Here is a 22,336-nt window from a genome sequence, read left to right as displayed (position 1 = left end):
CTACCTCGAGCCTTGTTCACGCTGTGTCTACTGACGTAGCCTATAATAGCTTTTAACGTTCCTTTTGTCAGTCAGCGTAGCTTGCCACTTGTACTTTCTTCTGATCTGATGTTTGTGAATACAACGTTTGAATATCATCAGAGTCAAACAGCTTGGTGCATAGCATCTTCTGATCTTCTGACCTTGAAGTGCTTCTGAGCGTGATACCATCAGAACTTCAGTGCTTCTGTTCTCTTGTTCTTCTGATGCTTCCATAGACCCATGTTCTGATTCTGCTTCGACCATCTTCTGATGTCTTGCCAGACCATGTTCTGATGTTGCATGCTGAACCCTTTGAGACAAAGCTTCTGAGCGCTGAATTATGCATACTCTTTATATATTTCCTGAAAAGGAAATTGCATTGGATTAGAGTACCATATTATCTTAAGCAAAATTCATATTATTGTTATCATCAAAACTAAGATAATTGATCAGAACAAATCTTGTTCTAACAATTACTACTAAAATAATAATCCATTCTGCCAAAATAGTACAGTACCATATAAGTTTCAGCATCACATACTAATTAGTACCTATTACAATACCAATTACTACCAAAATAAGTCTCAATTACAATACCATTACTACCAAAATAAGTATCAATTACAATACCAATTACTAACAAAAATAAGTATCAAAACACATGTCAGATTACACCAAAGTAACATTGTCTCCAATTCTCCATCTCCATGACTCCATCTACATATCATAATTGAGCAAATTGTGTTAAATTAATTTACTTAAGAATAAAAAGATTTTAAATTTTTTGAAAAATGGAACATACCATTTCATTTCCTTTTGAAGCACATATACTAATCAGATTCAATATCAGAAAGCCCCCCATTTAATTGTGGAATCGGAGCTAATTCTAAGAATGTATCAAATATAACAAAAGTTAGACATAACAAACAATTAAATTTGAATAAAATAGAATTAATTATATACATATATACCTTCTTCGATCTTCTCTAAATCTTCCAAATGCTCCTCAATATCAACTGACAAAGGTGAAGATCTTAACCAATTTTGTGCACAGATTAAAGCTTCAACAGTGTGAGGTGTAAGAGAGCTCCTATAAGAACTAAGAACTCTACCTCCTGTTCTAAAAGCAGACTCAGAAGCAACAGTGGATATTGGCATAGCCAATATATCTCTAGCTATTAGACCAAGGGTAGGGTATTTGGTAGAATTCACCTTCCACCAATTTAAAATGTCAAAATCAGGATTTTTCTTCTCCCTGGGCTCTGTGAAATACAAATCCACTTCATTTCTACTCAAATTTGGATCTTGATCCATGTTCATCTCAAATTTATCATTCACTTCTGAAGATGTAACAAATTCTAATACTTCTACTTCTTGTGCAACACTTTCTGCTTGGCCTTTTCGACTATAGCTTTCAAATATTCTAGTTAAAGTATCCTTTACCTTACCACACAAAGAATCGGCAATTGCCTTCCCATAATATTGATGCAATCCCCAGCTAACAAATTGGAATTTACGACGAGGATCAAAAATTACAAAAATAAAGACCAATATATTCAACTTTGAGACATCCCCCCAATACTTACTATATTTACCTATCATATTGGTAGCCATCTTTGCAAGTATTGGATCATCTTTGTGACATCCCATCCAAATATTAAATGCATCCAATATCTTACAATGTTCTAAGAAATATGTAGAAGATGTTACATAAGTTGAACCTGACACCTTCTTAGTGATTTCAAAAAACAACTTCAGAAATTTAACAAAACACTTAGCATTTTCCCAATCATCATTATTTGGGACACCACCTTCCAACATTGCAAACTCAACACACTTCTCACCTAGTCTCTTAAATACCTTTTGAAATTTCAATGCACTTTCAAGCATAATGTAGGTAGAGTTCCATCTAGTGGGACAATCATATTGCACTGTAGACTTGTCTTGTATCCTAGCTTCTTTAATACATACCTTTAACCTATCCAAACGACTAGCTGACCCACGAACAAATCGAACCGCAATCCTAATTTTGGAAATTGAAGAATGCATGTCCTTCAACTTCAACCCATCACCAACAACAAGGTTCAAAACGTGAGCACAACACCTAACGTGTAAATGCTCCCCTTTTAATGGATGTGAGTTCCAATCCTCCATTCTACTTTTCAGGTAAGTGATAGCAAGATCATTTGAACTAGAATTATCAACAGTGATGGTGAAAACCTTATCTATCTTCCAACCCTCCAAACACTTCTCAATCTTTTTTCCAATTACCTCCCCCCTATGAGACGTGATTGGACAAAAATTTAGAATTCTCTTATGCATCTTCCAATTTTCATCAATGAAATGTGCAGTAAGAACCATATAATTAATATTTTGCACAGATGTCCATGTATCAGTTGTTAGGGAGACACTTTGATTTGTCTTAGTAAACATGTTTCTTAGCTTATGTTTCTCACTAGTGTAAAGGTTCAAGCAGTCCATAGCAATTGCAATCCTTCCCGGAAGGACGAATCTAGGTTGTGTAACACTCATAAAATAATGAAATCCTTCATTCTCAACAAATGAAAACGACAACTCATCCACAATTAACATTCTAGCTAAAGCTTGTCTACACAAATCACCATCAAAATGGACAGCAACAACCCTAGTACTACTAGTTCCTTTATTATCTTGAACACTAAGAACAGTTTGGGTAGGATCAAGATTTTTGGGAAAGTTTTTACACTGTATTCTTAAATGATTTGATAAATTGGAGGTTCCATTTCTGTGTGAATCGGCAGCATAAGATGTATTTTTACACCACTTACACATAGCCCTACCACCTACTTTTTCAAAATGCTCTCAAACCCAAGATTTAGGCCTACAAGGTTTTTTTTACCTGGCTCGTCAGCATTACAAACATCCTTTTTCTTTGTAGATGCTTCCCCGATTTTCCTTTTCTCGATGCTTTGAACATTGCCACATTGATCTTTGTCACCTTGATCAATATTTTGAGATGGTGGTTCTGTTGTAGGCATTGATGATGGACTATTTTCAGCCTAGAAATAAGATGAACAAAAATGGGTGAACAATAGTTTGATGATGGATTATTTCACGGCAGAAATATATTATTTATTAAGATATACAAGCACATCTTCATCTAAACTATTAGGACATTGAATTGATGATGGATTATAAAATGATTTAATACTACATTGTTTAATACTACATTGTTTAAATAGGAGACAATAATGCTGCAAATTTCAAATACAAGTAAAGAAGTTAAGAAAAGCAAAAACATTCCACATTCTGTTATACAATTTCAACTTAAATGTAAGCTTACATTCTGTTATACAATTTCAACATAAAGTATGTTTTCATTCTGTCCTTTTGTTTGTACTTGAATGTAAGCTTACAAGTAACATGAAACTTCTCATAGTCTGCTTATAGCCAGAATACAGGGAAAGTTGATTTGAGAGAACAAACAGTCTGCGACAAGTTCTTTACATTACATAAATGATGCAATCCTAATTAATTATCCAATATGCTAAATTTAGACATCAACAATGACGCACAAATAGTCTGCGACAAGTTACTAATACAACTACTCATAAAACTATTATAGATGTCCTTATCATTAAACTTTTTGAAAATGGTAAGAACACAACAAGCAAAGTAGACGAGTATCGAAGGACATTCCAATTGATAAATCTTTGTCAATGTTACATTCCTGTCTAACTCGTTTAATTTACAACATTGAAACCATAACAAAATTATTACATGGGCCACTCCCTGTCTCATAACTATCAATCCATATATAGATTCAAGTCCCTGTAAGAATAACAATTAAAATAAAATACGATTCATTTCTAAAATACGAAATCCCAAAAATCCCAAATAAATCATATTCAGTACCTGATTTTCGGTCATCGATATGGAAGCACCAGCATGAGAGCCAACATCAGAACTCACTTCCTTTTCCTTAACAATAATGGTCATATCTAATATCTGAAAACGAAAATATTGAGTGAGGGATGAAGAGAACAACATAAGAGCCAACGAAATTGAAGAAACAAAATTGAGTGACGGATGAAGAGAACAACATAAGAGAGAACACACTTTCACCTTTGTTGATTGCAGATACAAATTGAGTGAGGGATGCAGAGAAAGAAGTTGAAATGATGGTGAGCGAGAGTGAGAGCACGAAGTTGAAATGGCGGCGAGCAATGAAGAAAACCCTAGAATTGTAGTTCGTGAGAATGTGAGATACTGAAGTTGAATAGGTAAAATGAAACCACGTGAGTGAGGTGTGCAATATTGTAGTTGGATTTGGTAATATAAATTAAATATGCAGTTCGGTTTTGTAAAATGAAAACTGCCAATCGAACCGAATCGCACGGTTCAGTCCAAAAATAATCCAAAATCCTCCAAACTAAACGCGGTTTTTGCGGTTTTCGGTTTGGATTGCTTCGATTTACGGTTTTGCTTTTGAATTGGTTCGGATACGATCACCCCTAATTTCAATGCAAATACCATATTGATATTAATTTAATTGCCATGATCTATCTTTGCTTATCCACTTGTATATATGCTTGTTGATTTATATCTCTGTACCATGCACCTTTGGTTATGTTATTATGTTTGTACATATATACATTGTTTACTAACCCCACATGCATGAGATATTCGTCCATCATCACAACATACTCATACATACATGATATGATCTTAAGGTATGTCATCCATTTTATTCATCAAACTTTTATATTTGAGTTGTTTACATGCATTGATATCCTAACTCACCTTTGTTTGTATCCATGGTACATATGAAATGTCTCACACACCACTTGAGATACTGACTCTTAATGCTTACTTGAGATGAATGATTCCTCATTATTTCTAAAAATCCAAAAGAATTTGATAGTATTGACTAAAATTATCAAGGTACTCACTTTCTTTTCCTCCTCTTTTACATTGTGCTTAGTATTGTTAAATCTTAGCACTTTTTTCCTATTTTAAAAATGGTTTTGTATTGTTAAAGCTTAACCTCTTTTAAATCACCCCTTGTTGAGTATTGTTAAAGCTCAACCACCACTATTTAAAATCACCCTTGCCTTGTATTGTTAAAGCTAGGCATCTTTTAAAACTTGTTAAGTATTGTTAACGCTTAATATTTTAAACCCTGTTGTGTATTATTAAAGCTTAACACCCAAAAAGTTTTTTCCACTTGACTCTTTATTTTCCTTTTAAGAGGAGCTATAAATGCTCTGACTTTCCTATTGCACAAAATGGGTATGTAGGCACAAGATGCAATGTATTGCCGAACACACTTTTAATAAAAACTCTTTTCTCACCATCCCACTCTTTTTCACATAGCAATAACATAATAATAATATATTTCAAAAAGGTTCCTGTAGAGTTCTATAGATATGAGGGGTGCTAATACCTTCCCATTGCATAACCAACTTCGAACCTAAGATCTCTTTTTATTTTATTAGTTTTGTTTTAAAAAAAATTTTGGGTTTTATTTCACTCTTTTTCCTATTTTCGTTGGAAATAATAAAATGTGGTGACGGTTTTCACTAAAAATACGAGTCGGGTCAATCCAATGGCCTCAGTCTCAATTTTTTACCGCTACACATGCCTAGTTTTAGTTACGAACTTTTGGCATTTTGTAATGTTTCCTGACCTTTGGTGATTCCAAACTGTTCCAATGCAAGGATGAATGTTATTTATTATCACCTATGCGAATTTAGGGCCTTGGATTGTAATATTTAAGTATAAGTAGCTTAGATTTCCTTGGATAAAAACACCTTACCTTACATTATCTTTTATACCCTAGTTTACATTACAAACTATGATTTTTCTACAAGTTTATTTCCATTTCAAGCGGCTGTAGAACACAAGCTTTATTTGGAGCCATTTATTTATTCAAGCTATTTTTATCTTATTATTATTGTTATAGATACTACAATATTGTCAATCATGTATGCTTTTATTATGTATATTTTATCTGCACATTTCATATTTTCATGTCTGAGTAACTAAGTAGGAGTTTAGGGCAATGAGGATTGCATTGCAATAATCTTAATGTAGATCCTTAGATAATTTGTTATAAGAAATTTCGGAAACATCATTTTGATACTTTTGATCATAAATATATTCAATTTTGCTATGAAAGTAGGAATGAAAGGGATATCCCCAATATGCTAAAAGGGTGTAATGCGATATCGGAATTAAAAAAACTGAACTTTCAGATTGAGGCGACGAAAATGTCTCAGTTATTCGACTGAGAAATTAAAATGGAATCGAATAAATACACTACGCTGATGAAAGTGGGTAGCATATTTGATCTGAGCAAGACAACATGCTGACGAAAGTGGGTGTTGTATATCCTTTTCATTTTTCTATGAAATATTTAGCTTTATTCTCGTAACAAAACTAGGATTTGAAAGAAGATTAGAGGCACTAATAAGAGTCCTAAACTATACTTTTTTACTTATTTTATTTTCAAATGCAAAAATCAATCAGAAACCTTATTTCGGTCGTTTTGGATACACATCGATAAAGTAGAATTCGATATTCATATTTTTGGTCTCTGAGATTTGACAACCTATTTTACTACTTCGCATTATCGTACACTTACGGTTTGTCATTCATCGTCCCAATTACCATGGGCTTCCTCTAGTCTTTGCTTTAGACATCTAACTATCACCTGATTGACTGATTCTTCTTGCCCATTTGTCTAGGGTGCTTCACTGAGGTGAAGTGTTGTTTAATTTTCAACTCCTTCAATAGGATTTTCAACCTTTTGTTAAGGAACTGCATTCCATTATCCGTTATGATGGCTTGGGGGACTTGAAACCTAACTGGTATGTTTCTTTTGAAAAACTTAAGGACATTTGTCGTCGTCATGTTTTCCAGTGCTTCTGCCTCAATCCACTTGGTACAGTAATCTACTGATACAATTAAGTATTTGAGTTTCATTAAGTTGGGGAGAACGCACAAAGGATGTCCAGTCTGCACTGTATGAATGGCCATGCTGATGTTAGAACATGTAACTCTATGGATGGAGCATTGAAGACATCCCCGTGTTGTTTCCGTTGACATCAATCATACTTTTTCACATAATCCTGGGCATTTTTAATCATGGTCGGCTAGAAAATATCTTGTTCTTAAAATGTTTTTAGCTAGTGCTCTGGCCCTGAGATGTTTCCTGGCAATCCTCTCGTGTACTTCTAAAAGTGTGTTAGCGGCTTCCTCCTTGCCTAGGCACTACAACAAGGGCGTAGATAAGCATATTTTATGCAAAGTTCCTTCAATCACAATATATTCACTATCCCTTATCTTTATCAGGGTAGCCTCAGATGGATCTAATGGAAGACTCCCTAGCTCAATATACTCTTGAATTATGGACACACAGGATGGCGAGACGGTGTGTCTATGGCTGACACTATCTTCCCTAGGGACTTGATGTTTAGGTATTTCCCTATCTCCTGGATGAAAGAGTTATTGATCTTGAGGTTCCTCATGCTAGTTAACCAGGAGAGTACGTCATCTTAAGTGTATTCTTCCTGCGAAACATGAGCGATTTCAAATGCTTTAAATCTCACCAACTTCTCGGTAGTTAGCTTGAGGTGTAGTTGCAACAACGAGTATTTAACTTGGGCCTACCTCTTTATTTGAGATACGACTATTTAGGAGTCATTTCTCATCTTGATGCGCTCTTCCCCAATTTCTTCAGCTAGGTTCATTCTTGCAATAATCGCTTTAAACACGGCTTGGTTGTTGGTGGTTAAGAACTCAAACTCAAGGAAACTTGTACTACGAACCTAAACTCATTTTCTAGAATAACGCATGCACCGGTTCCCTAAATTTTTGATGATCTCTCTATATATATTACCCATGTGAGACATGGCTCCAGAGGGACGAGAGTCATTTCAGTCGGGAAGTCAGTGAATAATTGAGCTTTCAACGCTTTCATTACTTCGAAAGACATTTCAAATTCCAAAAACTCAATGACCCATTTTTTCAGATGTCTAACCAGATCCAGTTGATAAATCATATATTTAAGAGGCAAGTCCGTCCTAACAATTATGGAATGTGCGAGAAAATACCTTCAAAGCTTGCGAGACGCAGTCACCAATGCCATGACAACTTTCTTGATCTTCTGGTACTTCATTTCGGATCCAATTAGGGATTTGGATATGAAATACATAGGGTTTGGTTATATTCGGACTCTCTAATCAGGATGACACTCACCGCCTTCTCTGCAACTGCTAGGTACATGTACAAATTATAATGTTTCCCCTGAGAGCGGATGAGTGAGCACTGACGGTGTAGCCATGGTTTTCTATAGCAACTCAAATGCCTCTTGGCATTCGGGTGTACACTCAAACTTTGCCTATTTGCTCAATAGTCTATAAAAAGGAAATGTGTGCTTTGTGTATTTTGGGATGACCCTGTTCATAGCGATCAACATATCGTTAAGATTTTGGACCTCATTCTCCGGGTTGGAGTGCTCATTTGGACCACAACTTTACACTTTTCAGGGTTTACTTTGATTCTCCTCTTAGTTAGTGTCATACCCCAAAATTTGCCCTCCCATATTCCATTCACAATAATGCAAAGCTCAAGGTTCAGTCCCAAAGATCACTCACTCCAAAGTCCAGATGATCCATAGTCAACTGGTTTGACCTAAAAAAAGTCAACCATCACCAGAGCATAGTCAAAGCCCCCAATTTTGGTCAACATCAAGTATGTGAAGCGTAATAATCATTTGATGAAAGATTGATCATGATTCCATTAAAAGAAACTCAGAGATGAACAAATACAAAAAGGTTCAAATTAGGGTTTCTTAGGAGAAAGTCAACCCAACTTTGACTAGGCATAACTTTCACATGGAACATCAAAAATTCCCCACTCAAAGCCTATTTTAAAGGAAATTGGATTCTCTACAACTTTGTGTCTCACAAGCCAGGGCTAGAAATGATTCATTTGAGAGATACAATACAAAAGATTACAGGTCCTTTTCAGGCATCCTCCAAAAGCAGTTTTTTGTCAGAGAGGATATGATCAAGATAAAAGCCCCAAATGAAAAATATGTTCCAAAGTGGCTTGTAGAGGACCTCTTGAGGTTTCCAAAAAGTATTAGAACTCCTTCATAGCTCAAAAATTGAGTGAGATATGATTGATCAAAGTTGGGTGATTTTGGAGGATCAAATATAAAAAAGAAGGTTCAAATTGAGAAAATTTGCAAATGGGCCTATGGTTTTATGATACAAACTTGATCCACAAGTCACTAGCATGCCCAAAATGAAATGCCACGAAATTAAACATATTATTTGATTTTTTTAGGATTTCTATTTCATTTTTAAATGATTAAATTAAATGGAAAATCAAATAATTTGATAAAAGATGTATTTTGTGTGATTTCAATCAACATTTATGACCAAAATATATCTAATTTTCGTGCATAAAACAAATGGAGAGGATTGATACAATATTTGCCAAATATGGTAACTTATGAATCAAGAATAAAATCATATTTCCTCAAACTTGCAAGATTTGATTCAATGATCTTTGGGCCTTTATTTCTAACCTAATTACTTCACCTATAAGTAGGCAAGAGAGGGCAACAGACTAGGGGACGCAACTCTGGCCTCAGAAGAACTAGCCAGAACTCAAAAATTCACAAAGAAAGGTGAAGTCGGATTTGGGGAATTAGAAATTGTCAAAGGTTTCTAAGGGTTGCAATACGTTCATTGACGTTCACTGAAGCTATTGGGATACTCACGCATCGTCAACACCTCCAGAATAGCCTCCAATTAACCGAGGTAAGTGGTTCTAGACTTTGGATCGAATGGCATGATTTGGGCGTTCATATGTTAAATTGTTTGTATGTTAGGCTTTGTATGATTGTTATGAATGTTTCTGGGTTGATAGATTGAAGGTTGGGTGGTTAAAACTCGTTCTGCCATTAACGTCCTCATCGAGCTTTTAGGGTTTAATTTGGGGGTTTTTGTTAAAAGCAAAATTGGAACGAATTAAGGGTAGGGTTAGACTCGCATGATCAAAACGAGGAGAGTGGGAAGGTCGCGCCACATTTATATTTGTCTATGAGCTGTTCGCTATTTCCCTAGTGTCGGTTAGCTACAACAAAACCATAGCAAATCCGTAGCAAAATTTCACAGGTTTTGCAGGTCTGGGGTGGACGATGATGATGTGTCATCATATCACCGGTTCTTTTGAATCTTCGCGCGCGTCTTTAAAATATTGTTCTTGTTTTTTCATATAATTTAAGGAGCGCATTTTGTTAACGCACGTGAAGTGTAGTTGAGTTGGCAAAGTCACGACTTGAGCCTGGGGGCGTGGGTTCAACACCCAGCTCCCTCAAATTTTTTTTCTGAGTTTCCCAAACTTCTGACTCCTGTGCACTTGCAACCAGATAGACCACCATAGACCCTCAGCATCTGAACCTTAGAAACATCAACCTCTTAGATCTAACGCCCCAGCCTGGTTCCCTATACCATAAACCCCAATTACAACTACACAGAATCCTAACCCTAATAAAACTAAATAATTTTAATTATTTATTTGTTTAAATTAAAATACTTTTAAATATATTAATTATATAATAATAATTATTTTTATAAATAAGTTATTATATGATATTTATATTAAAATGTCAATTTGTTGTTCGTGCCGATTAAATCGATTAATCGCTATGGGCAATAATAATTTTAATTAAATGTTTATTTAATTAAAATACAATTAATTTCTATTTAGTTAAATGGTTTCAACCATCTTCATTGGTTGCGATGATTAACTTTTCAATTTCCTCATTTCAAATTCCTTATTCTTTTTTAATCGAATTAATCGATTGCGAGGGGTAAGGATGCAAATTAATTATTAAATTATTAAAATACTATAATTCGTTATTAGTAATAATCAAATTAATTGATTAAAATTGGTAACGATACAACTTTCAATCTGTTAACTATGGCGATCGAATCTATTGATCGTCGCGGTTAATAGTGTCAAATCAAATCAGGGTTGTACGCCCAAAACTTAAAACATTCAAAACTCTTCAAATCAAACTACGGATTTTCATCCTTATTCAAAACTACGGTAGGCCATTCAAAAAGCCTTAAAACCATATCAAATTCAAATTCTAAGGCGTACAATCCTGTGCCCGAACTACGTAGACTCTGATCCTCCATAAGGAGGTACGTAGGCACTTGGCAACAAGGCGAGTCCCCCTCTTCCAAACTCTAATCATGTTCAAATAATTAGCTTTTAACTCTATTAACTGTCTGTCATCTTTCTTTATTTTTAGCCATAAACCTTAGCTTTATAATGCAAACCTTAGGAAAGGGTTGAGGGTGCCTAACACCTTCCCTCGACCTGAATATAGTATCTTACCCCGATCTCTATACTGCGTAGGGTTTCCTATTCGCCCTTCAGAATAGGTGGCGACTCTCTAAACTTTTAAATTTTTAGGCAGGTTGCTACAGCTGGCGACTCTGCTGGGGACATCACTTAATGGTGAATTATTATGCTCCTATGGGTTTTGGCAGAGTTTAGGTTTTTGGCGAAACATTTAGGTTTGTGGCAAACTTTTTAGGGTTTGGCTAATTTGCCATTTTAGGGTTTATTTATTTTTTATAAATATTTAAAAATTTTATTTATTTATTTATTTATAATTTCATCTTTTACATCAATTAAATTAAATACCTGTTTATTTAAAAAGTATATGTTTATTTAAATATTTGCTGCGTATTGTATTTTTTTAAATCGCAAGCGGCTGGAGTTCAAGGTTAGTTTTAAATATTTAAATTTTATTTATTTTCCTTTTCAATTTCATTACTGCAATTTAATTAAATATTTATTTAAGTGAATATTTATTCCTATTATATTTGCTGGTGTTTTTTTTATGTTGTGTTAAACCCTAAGTGTGGGAGTTAACTTTGAGACCAATGGGGGAGTATGAATCTCCTACGAGTCTCATTGATAATTCCACTCGGAGTGGGTTGAGTATTCGGAAATGTCCAAAACGAGGCTTGACTTTGTTGAGGGCAGGACTGGATGCTTGGCTGATCTCTCCGAGAACCTACCCCAAAAATTCGAACCTCATGGATAAAATGAGTTGTTCTAAAATCCGAAGAGGCAAAAAGTCTCGGAGGCTACGAACGACCCCATGAGACCTTCTAGAACACCCCATAAAAAGGTTGGCTCCCTAGAGCCCCCTACGTCGAACCTATGAACCTAGGACTTTTGTGCTGCTATGCTCTTTATATGTTTGCAATTTATATACTTCGAATATCTATGTGTTTCGATTTTGCAGGTATCCCCACGTGGTCCCTAGCCTGTAGGGACTCTAATTTCTAAAGACCATGTCTTTCCCACGAAGGACATCACCATCTATGCATCCCCTAGCCTGTGGGGATTTTATTTTTATATCCTTGTATTCTTACAACTACGTGTCTTTCCCACGAAGGACATTTCTATTAACGCACATCGATTGGCCTCTCGATGGCCATGCGATCTAGTGACTGTCTTGAACGGTCACCTCGTGCCTACATCTATGCAGTCCCTAGCCTGTAGGGACTCTATTTCGAAAAAAATCACATCCTTCATACGAAGGACAACTTCATTAGCATGCGTTCGATTAGCCTCTCGATGGCTATGAGATCTAGTGACTGTCTTGAACGGTCACTCCATGTTTGTCTCCGCACACCCTCTAACTTGTAGGGTTCGGATTTCCATTTATGCGTCTTCATCCCTAGCTTGTAGGGATTTCTCTTCGCCCGATATCGTCCTTATATAGGTTGTGTTCCGCATAGAGAACCTTCCCACGAGGGACAAATTCATTGGTACACATTGATTGGCCTCTCGATGGCCATGAGATTTAGTGACTGTCTTGAACGGTCATTAGCCGCTATCTTCTGCATACTCTCGAATCCAAGGGATTTCCTTTAGCGTGTCATAACATTTATCCTGCAAAGATTCCAAGAGGGTCTAATGTCGCCTCTAAGGCCATCCCTAGGATCATATGTTACACGGAGTTACAATACAAGGAGTCTCTCGCTTACGCGTGCATTGGCATTTTCGTGCACTCATACATTCACATTTGCATTTCTATCTTCGCCTGCATCCATACCAACCATGCTAGCCGGTTTCCCGAAACTTCAAAAAAAACAATCAAAGGATCATAGACTATGGAGCAAGGAGAATAAAAGATCTTAGTCTTGCTAAAGAAAAGAGGAAGTCTTTCACCCTGATAGCCGCATGTCCATGCCTTGTCATAACAGAATTATAAATACAATAAAGGTTGTCATCGAGCAAGGATTAGTTCAACAAAGAGTTCCCTCATAGACACACTCAAGATGTATCTAATCATAAGGGGTTCATCTACGAACATAACAAACTTTCAAGGACACTCTACGATAACCTGGGATAAGGGTCAGTCCAATTGGGGCAATACCCTGAGCAAAGGTGCATGACTCCGATGGAGGGAATGCGACATATGTCAACCCCATACCAAAGGAAAAAGGGTTATAGGTGATACTATCCTTGGGAAAAGCAAAAGAGGTTCAGTCAAAGGAAGCTCATGAAGTTCCGATACGACGAAAACCCACCGCTAACGATTTATTCCCGCCAGGTTTGACATGTCCAAAGAAAATTCGAGGTTGCCCTCACTTCTACAAGTTTAAGAATCTAAGGAGTGAAACAAGGTCAGTGGATCTACAAAGGAGATTATCCCTAGGATCAATAGGTGTTTACCGTGCTCACAATTTCAACCCTTACGACCGCTAAGTGTTACTCAAGATAAAAGTTGTACCTTCGGATTAGTAATTCTAATGGGACAACCATGCAGGTTTTGGAGTCAATACATTCACTCACTACCACGACTTTCCAGTCACACACTTCTATTTTTAGGGTTATTAACAAACTTGAGGGAGAATGACGAATACAAAAACTAAGTCCAGCTAAATATATGCTTTCAAAGTAAGACCGAGCCGAGGATGTACAGGCATTGTTTCATTTCCCAAACAGTGGAGATATAAGGATGTTAATCCCTCGTTACCCCCTCGAGCCAGGAGTTGGAGTTTTCTTCTACTTTTTAAATAAACCTTGATTTCAACCAGGGGCAGGGTAGATTTCAATTAATTCAATGGCGTATTTTGGTTGTCAAGAGAATCACTCAATCCAAGCAAAGGATCAAGCAAAGCAAAGTTTCAAGCATATTTTTTTTCCTCGCATTCATCAAAGATTGAGGAAGTAATGGAGATAACATTCACAACAATCTTCTTCCTCATTACATCATTCAAGATCGAGGAAGTATCAAAGGCAAAGCTTGCAAATCCAAATCGACATGGCAGTCACAATATTCAATATCCAAGGATCAATACTTCCAAAGGAATGTAAAAAAAAGAAAAGAAAAACGCCCGCTAAGTCAAAATGGAAAATTTCATGAAAGAAAACAAAAGAACGACTTAGGCAAAAATTAGGGCATCCCGATGGATCAAACTCAAGGAGTTGGTTCATGCAAAAATAAGGGATAAAAACAAAGGCGAAATACAAAGGATAATCTTGTGACTGCTAAACCATCAAAGCTTCACATCAATGCTTGGATCTTTACAACATATGTCATCGAAGTTTGGATCTCTGCTAAGGCTTCTGCTCAACATCGAAACTGAAACGATTCTCTTGCAAACAAAGCACATCCATTGGATTAGGCGAATTTTTAGGATCTGGAGAACATCAAGGAGAAAGGGGTGGGATAAATAAAATTTTGAGCCTTATATCCATTGTTTCTTAAAACATGAACCAGGCCAAGTTACAACATTTAAAAGTCCTAATTGAGGCAAGGTTAACTACGAAAGCATATTAAGCAGGAATTTGTTATACTGACTCCTATGTTTGTTAAAACTACTTCTAATCACTATGCTTCTTCAAGCATTCTTTTCAAAACCATCCCGTCCTAATTCATAACGGACTTCGATTTCAAAACTTGCATACGCATTCCATTGGAGCTACTTCTCAAAAAGTACAACACCATCTACGAGTATACACTTAGCATCGAGGAAATCTCGAAATGGGTTAATCAAAGGTGATCATTTCTAATAAAGACCCTGGAGTCGGGGGAACCACATCTAGGGGGTTCTCCTAAACAGGGGCAAAAATTTCAAGGAGCACAGGGGCATACAATCGAACATCCTATCAACTAGGGGCAGTCTTCCTAAGGTTCAATCGACTTGGGGCACATCTCAAAGCAATCTCAAACAGGGGCATGTCAGACATGGGAAGAATTCAAATTCAAAAGATAGAACACTATGGATAACCTTCCATGACCTGGAGATCAGGGGCACACCCTTCAATCTAAACATCTAAGCATATGACAAGGCTATTCCCTGGGGCACTTCCTTCATAAGCATCTTTCTCCATGAAAATACTGGGGCAATGGAAATCAAACTGGGGCAAGACACACAACAAAAGGAAAAGGCGTTCTCGCACTTTACAACTTCGAACAAATATTTCTCCTAACTACGATCATCAAAGTTCAAAAACATGTATCGGGGAATCGCGCTAGCATCACACCCCACCTTATCAAACAAACCTACAACTCCAGCGAGCTATATACGCTTTGGTTATTAACAACCTATCATTAGGGCATCATGCAAATACATAAATCATGCATTGCATACATGGGTTGATACATTACACCATACCTTTTCGGGTAGTCTTCTTTAAGACAAATCTCACGGTCCTTTCTAGGAGCCTCCTCAAACAGTCTTATTCAAGACGAATGATCACCATTTCCAAAAAACCTTTTTAAGTAGTCCTCTTCAGGACATTCTTTCTTTAAGCACCTTTTCAGGTAATCTTTTAAGACGTTTCTTTTTCCAAGCACCTTTTGAGGTAGTCTTTTTCAAGACATTTTCGTCTAAGCACCTTTTTAGGTAGTCTTCTTCGGGACATTCTTGTCCTAGGTACCTTTTCAGGTAGTCCTCTTCAGGAAATTTTAAGTACCTTTTTAGGTAGTCTTCTTCAAGACAATTTGTCTTCCTTTTTTTCAAGTGGTCTACTTTAAGACATTCTACGAACCTTTTTAGGTAGTCTCTTTAGACATCTTTCAATCTATTCAGGTGGTCTTCTTTAAGACACTCTACGAACCTTTGTAGGCAGTCTTCTTTAAGACAAATTTCAACCCTTGCTAAGAACCTTTTCAGGTAGTCGTCTTTAAAGACATTCTCCATTCCTTGCTAAGGACTTTTTCAGGTGGTCTTTTTTTAAGACAAATTTCTATCTACTCTAAGAACCTTTTCAGGTAGTCTTCTCTGAGACAAATGTTCACATCCATTCCAAAAAAAAAAACCTTTTCAGGTAATCTTACAGAAGACATTACTTCGTTCCACTCATTACGTCAACCAAACATACACATATGCATAAGCATTATCCATATACATAAACATTACAAAGCCAGCATAAGCATAGTCAGGGTATAGGTGCAAGCATGGAGTAAACAAGCTCAATGGGTTTAAGGAGATAAAATCTCAGGATTGCATCATCATTAGCATACATACATACGCATTAGCATACGCATATCATCTAGTGCATTTACACATCACAAAAAGCCCAATTTCTATTGGCAGTCCAAACCATCATTAAACCCAGTTCCCGTCTGGTAATCAGTTCCCGTCTCACTGTTACATCAAAATTCAAATCATACTACAAAAGCCTAGTTTCCAACCCTCATGTTGTGATTGGTGTATTTTCTCCGACCCTCGAGTCGTGAGTCTCTGAACAGGCGAATCTTTTCCATGCAGGTAAGTTTGCTAGAACTATAGCAGGCGATCACTCTTATGCAGGTACGCTTGTCAGAACTATGGCAGGTAATTCCTTTGGTGCAGGTGAATTGTCCGAACTAGGACAGATGATCTTATTGGTGCAGGTGAACTTGCTAGAACTATAGCAAGCAATCCTATTGGGGTCCACAAACTGCGAGTAGCTTACCAGCACCATGGTGAGTGAGAGGTTCACAAACTGCGAGTAGCTTACCAGCACTATGGTAAGTGAGAAGTTCACAAACTGCGAGTAGCTTACCAGTACTATGGTAAGTGAGAAGTTCACAAACTGCGAGTAGCTTACCAGTACTATGGTAAGTGAGAAGTTCACAAACTGCGAGTAGCTTACCAGTACTATGGTAAGTGAGAAGTTCACAAACTGCGAGTAGCTTACCAGCACTATGGTAAGTGAGAAGTTCACAAACTGCGAGTAGCTTACCAGCACTATGGTAAGTGAGAAGTTCACAAACTGCGAGTAGCTTACCAGCACTATGGTAAGTGAGAGGTCCACAGACTACGGAGGCTTGCTGGCCATAGCAAGCCAATTACACAACCAACAGAAGGTCCTCGCTATTCCTTTTCAGGAACCTTTCCAGGAAGTCTTCTTCAAGACGTATTCCATCCTTTCTAGGAGCTTTTCCAGGCATACAAGATTTTTCAAACGATTCCTCAACTGGGTTTATCACGTTAGTCCCTCGGCAGTGATATCCTCCAAACTTCAACAAACAAACAAAGGTTTATCTTTCTTTTCAGCTACTAACATACATAACTAACAATCATGCATCATTCAACTAACATACTTCATTCGTACATAGTACATATACATACATCGCTCTCATTTATTTTGAGAAGCTCACTGCATCATGCATCGCATGCATCATACCATTGCATAAAATTCAGGTTGCCTTTTTAGGTCGTGCTACAACCAAAACACAATGGTGCTTTTTAAAAGCACATGTTTCAAACTCCAAAAGGAGGGACATTTATCCTGGGTGGCATCTGTAAGCCCATCTCCCACATAACTCCTTCCCTACGCAAGCAAATTTCAGGGCATTTCAGTGTCCAATCATCTTCTACCTCTTCAGGTTCAAGAAGATTGAACAGGGGCAGCTGTCATACCCCAAAATTTGCCCGGTCAATTCATGTCTTTTAATTCATCAAGGACCAAAATTAAGAATCATGGGGTTTGACATTCCTATTGTCAAACTTGCGTTCTTATAGAATATCCTGAGTTAAAATGAGGAGTAGAGTTAGAAAGTGTTGGAGCCTAGTCATCTAACCCATCTGTGCCATCTCCGAGATTTTTAGTCCGTTTCACAATTGATCATGTAGCTTATGATTTTTTGTCGGACTATTTCACTATTTGATTTGATCATTTTTAACTATTATTATTATTAATTAGTATTGTCTGATTATTAATATTTGGTGTGAGTACTTTCTATTATTGTTAATTATTGTCATTTGTTAATTAGTATTAGTTATTATTAGGATTATCTTTATTTTTGAATATTATCAGTACTAACTGTTATTATTAATTTTTATAAGTTTATTTTTTTATTAGTTTTAATTATCATTTACCTTTTAAAATACTAAACACAATAAAAAAAAAAGGTGTCAAAAGAAACGAAAAAAGGCTGAGAAATAGAAGGAGGATGAAAAAAGGAAGATTGGATGATAATTCTGAATCAGATTTTTTGCATTTAAGAACAAGATTTTTATCAAAAATTGTTAACCTAACTGGTGTTGTGAGATATATATACTAGGATTTCCAGGGTTAAAAGGGGGTTGGCCGCAGAGAAAACCATGTGCCCGGATTGAAAAATCAAGAAATCGGTGGCCATGGCAAAAGAAGTTTGAAGACAATTCAAACCTCTCTAGGTGTCTACAACGCCTCCTCTATCTTCTCTGAAGCGAACCCAGTCCGTCCTAACATCTGAAGGCATCGCGTATAACGGTCTACGTGCTTGCGGTTTTGTCAATTGTTTTATTTTTGATTATGCCAAATTACGTATCATGAATGCCTTATGATTGTATATATGAGTTACTGTGAATGTGGGAATCGTTTCTGGATCGTTTATTATGAGTTTAGGGGCGAAATATGCAAGTTGCCATTGTTAGGTTTGGAAGCTCTAAGTTTAGGGCTCTTTGATATAGGCAGAATCAGTCCGAATTGATGACACCATTGCACTCAGAAGAAGATTTCCAATCGAACCATGCTTTGATTCTAAGTTTATACGTTGTATTTTATGAGATGGAAAATTGCAGGGGGTACGGCAACACACTAAAACTGTTGCCAAAGATTTCCCAATTTCAGAAAAAACACGAGGAAGACGAAGGCACCTGGCGCGTTTTGGCATTTGAACTTTCAAAAACTGTTTACTTAATATTTATAGTTCTGGGTGCGAATACTAAACACCGTAAACAGGTTGCACAGGTGGTGAGGCGTGTTGATGGTAAGCGAAGGGACCTGGGTTCGATCCCCAACGTCCCATATTGTTTTTTGATAAATTGTTTGCTAACGGATCCAGGGTTTCTCTTGCAATATAGCCTACGATGCGCCCTTGAATCCTGGCCACTGGAATAAATCATCATTGGATCTAACGCTTGGGAAGATGAAGACCTGCCATGGACACTCATCAATGCACCACACTGGAGTACTGCCAGGTTTCTTTATAGATTTTTTTATTTTTTTATTTTAATTATTTAGATTAAGTTAATTGTGTTTAGTTAATTAATTTTAATTAAGATTAAGGTGTAAAATTAGTATTAGGCTAATGATTAGGGTAGGATTATAGTATTTCCCGATTATCCGACAATCCCGATTAATTAATTTAATTTTAATTATAAATCACAAAAACCCTAGAACGGTGATGTAAGATATTAGGGTTTGCCCGATCCCATGAGTTTTTTAGCCGAAATCTTAGGATTTAATTTATTATTCGTTTCGACCGTATTAATCGGTCGCGATGAGTAATAATCGATCATTTAATTATCAATTAAATTAATATAATTAATTATTATTTGGTTAAATGGTTTCAACCATTCTCATTGGTTGCGATGATTAACTATTCAATTTCCTCATGTCAAATTCCTTATTCTTTTTAATCGAATTAATCGATTGCGAGGGGTAATGATATAAATTAAACTATAAAATTATTAAAAAATACCTTAATTCATTATTAGTGATAATCGAATCAATCGATTAAAATTGGTAGTGATGCAATTTCAATCTTTTAACTATGGTGATCGAATCTATTGATCATTGCGGTTAATAGTACAAAATCAGGGTTGTACGCCCAAATCTAAAACACACTAAACCACGACACTACGGATTTTCATCCTTTTCAATCAGGCAATTCAAAATGCCTTTCAAATCACAACTTTCAAAACTACGATAGGCCATTCAAAAAGCCTTCAAGCACATCAAATTAAATTTTAAGGGTGTACAACCCGTCCCCCGAACTACGTTGACTCTGATCCTCCATAAGGAGGTACGTAGGCACTTGGCAACAAGGCGAGCCCCTCTCCCAAAAAATCTCAATTTTCCCTCTGTTCAATTCTTTAGCTATAAAACCTTAACATTTAGCCATAAAATTTGACCCTTAGATTCAAAGCCAATAGGAAAGGGTTGAGGGTGCCTAACACCTTCCCTCGACCTGAATATAGTATCTTACCCTGATCTCTATACTGCGTAGGGTTTCCTATTCGCCCTTCAGAATAGGTGGCGACTCTCTAAGTTTAATTTTTAGGCAGGTTGCTACAGCTAGCTGTAGCAACCTGCCTAAAAATTTAAAAGTTTAGAGAGTCGCCACCTATTCTGAAGGGCGAATAGGAAACCCTACGCAGTATAGAGATCGGGGTAAGATACTATATTCAGGTCGAGGGAAGGTGTTAGGCACCCTCAACCCTTTCCTAAGGTTTGCATTATAAAGCTAAGGTTTATGGCTAAAAATAAAGAAAGATGACAGACAGTTAATAGAGTTAAAAGCTAATTATTTGAACATGATTAGAGTTTGGAAGAGGGGGACTCGCCTTGTTGCCAAGTGCCTACGTACCTCCTTATGGAGGATCAGAGTCTACGTAGTTCGGGCACAGGATTGTACGCCTTAGAATTTGAATTTGATATGGTTTTAAGGCTTTTTGAATGGCCTACCGTAGTTTTGAATAAGGATGAAAATCCGTAGTTTGATTTGAAGAGTTTTGAATGTTTTAAGTTTTGGGCGTACAACCCTGATTTGATTTGACACTATTAACCGCGACGATCAATAGATTCGATCGCCATAGTTAACAGATTGAAAGTTGTATCGTTACCAATTTTAATCAATTAATTTGATTATTACTAATAACGAATTATAGTATTTTAATAATTTAATAATTAATTTGCATCCTTACCCCTCGCAATCGATTAATTCGATTAAAAAAGAATAAGGAATTTGAAATGAGGAAATTGAAAAGTTAATCATCGCAACCAATGAAGATGGTTGAAACCATTTAACTAAATAGAAATTAATTGTATTTTAATTAAATAAACATTTAATTAAAATTATTATTGCCCATAGCGATTAATCGATTTAATCGGCACGAACAACAAATTGACATTTTAATATAAATATCATATAATAACTTATTTATAAAAATAATTATTATTATATAATTAATATATTTAAAAGTATTTTAATTTAAACAAATAAATAATTAAAATTATTTAGTTTTATTAGGGTTAGGATTCTGTGTAGTTGTAATTGGGGTTTATGGTATAGGGAACCAGGCTGGGGCGTTAGATCTAAGAGGTTGATGTTTCTAAGGTTCAGATGCTGAGGGTCTATGGTGGTCTATCTGGTTGCAAGTGCACAGGAGTCAGAAGTTTGGGAAACTCAGAAAAAAAATTTGAGGGAGCTGGGTGTTGAACCCACGCCCCCAGGCTCAAGTCGTGACTTTGCCAACTCAACTACACTTCACGTGCGTTAACAAAATGCGCTCCTTAAATTATATGAAAAAACAAGAACAATATTTTAAAGACGCGCGCGAAGATTCAAAAGAACCGGTGATATGATGACACATCATCATCGTCCACCCCAGACCTGCAAAACCTGTGAAATTTTGCTACGGATTTGCTATGGTTTTGTTGTAGCTAACCGACACTAGGGAAATAGCGAACAGCTCATAGACAAATATAAATGTGGCGCGACCTTCCCACTCTCCTCGTTTTGATCATGCGAGTCTAACCCTACCCTTAATTCGTTCCAATTTTGCTTTTAACAAAAACCCCCAAATTAAACCCTAAAAGCTCGATGAGGACGTTAATGGCAGAACGAGTTTTAACCACCCAACCTTCAATCTATCAACCCAGAAACATTCATAACAATCATACAAAGCCTAACATACAAACAATTTAACATATGAACGCCCAAATCATGCCATTCGATCCAAAGTCTAGAACCACTTACCTCGGTTAATTGGAGGCTATTCTGGAGGTGTTGACGATG

At 36.5% G+C, this 22,336-nt stretch overlaps 1 pseudogene; it reads right to left on the bottom strand.

Moving 5' to 3' along the window:
* Nucleotides 1-851: 851 nt before the first annotated feature.
* LOC131605278 (zinc finger BED domain-containing protein RICESLEEPER 2-like) lies at nucleotides 852-3,999 on the bottom strand (annotated as a pseudogene).
* Between the last annotated feature and the right edge of the window lie 18,337 nt (nucleotides 4,000-22,336).

The sequence above is a fragment of the Vicia villosa genome, linkage group LG5 (genome assembly GCF_029867415.1).
Source record: "Vicia villosa cultivar HV-30 ecotype Madison, WI linkage group LG5, Vvil1.0, whole genome shotgun sequence".
In the NCBI taxonomy this organism is placed as follows: domain Eukaryota; kingdom Viridiplantae; phylum Streptophyta; class Magnoliopsida; order Fabales; family Fabaceae; genus Vicia; species Vicia villosa.
Note: the sequence above shows the minus strand (reverse complement) of the source record. Positions and strands in the feature narration are given on the sequence as shown.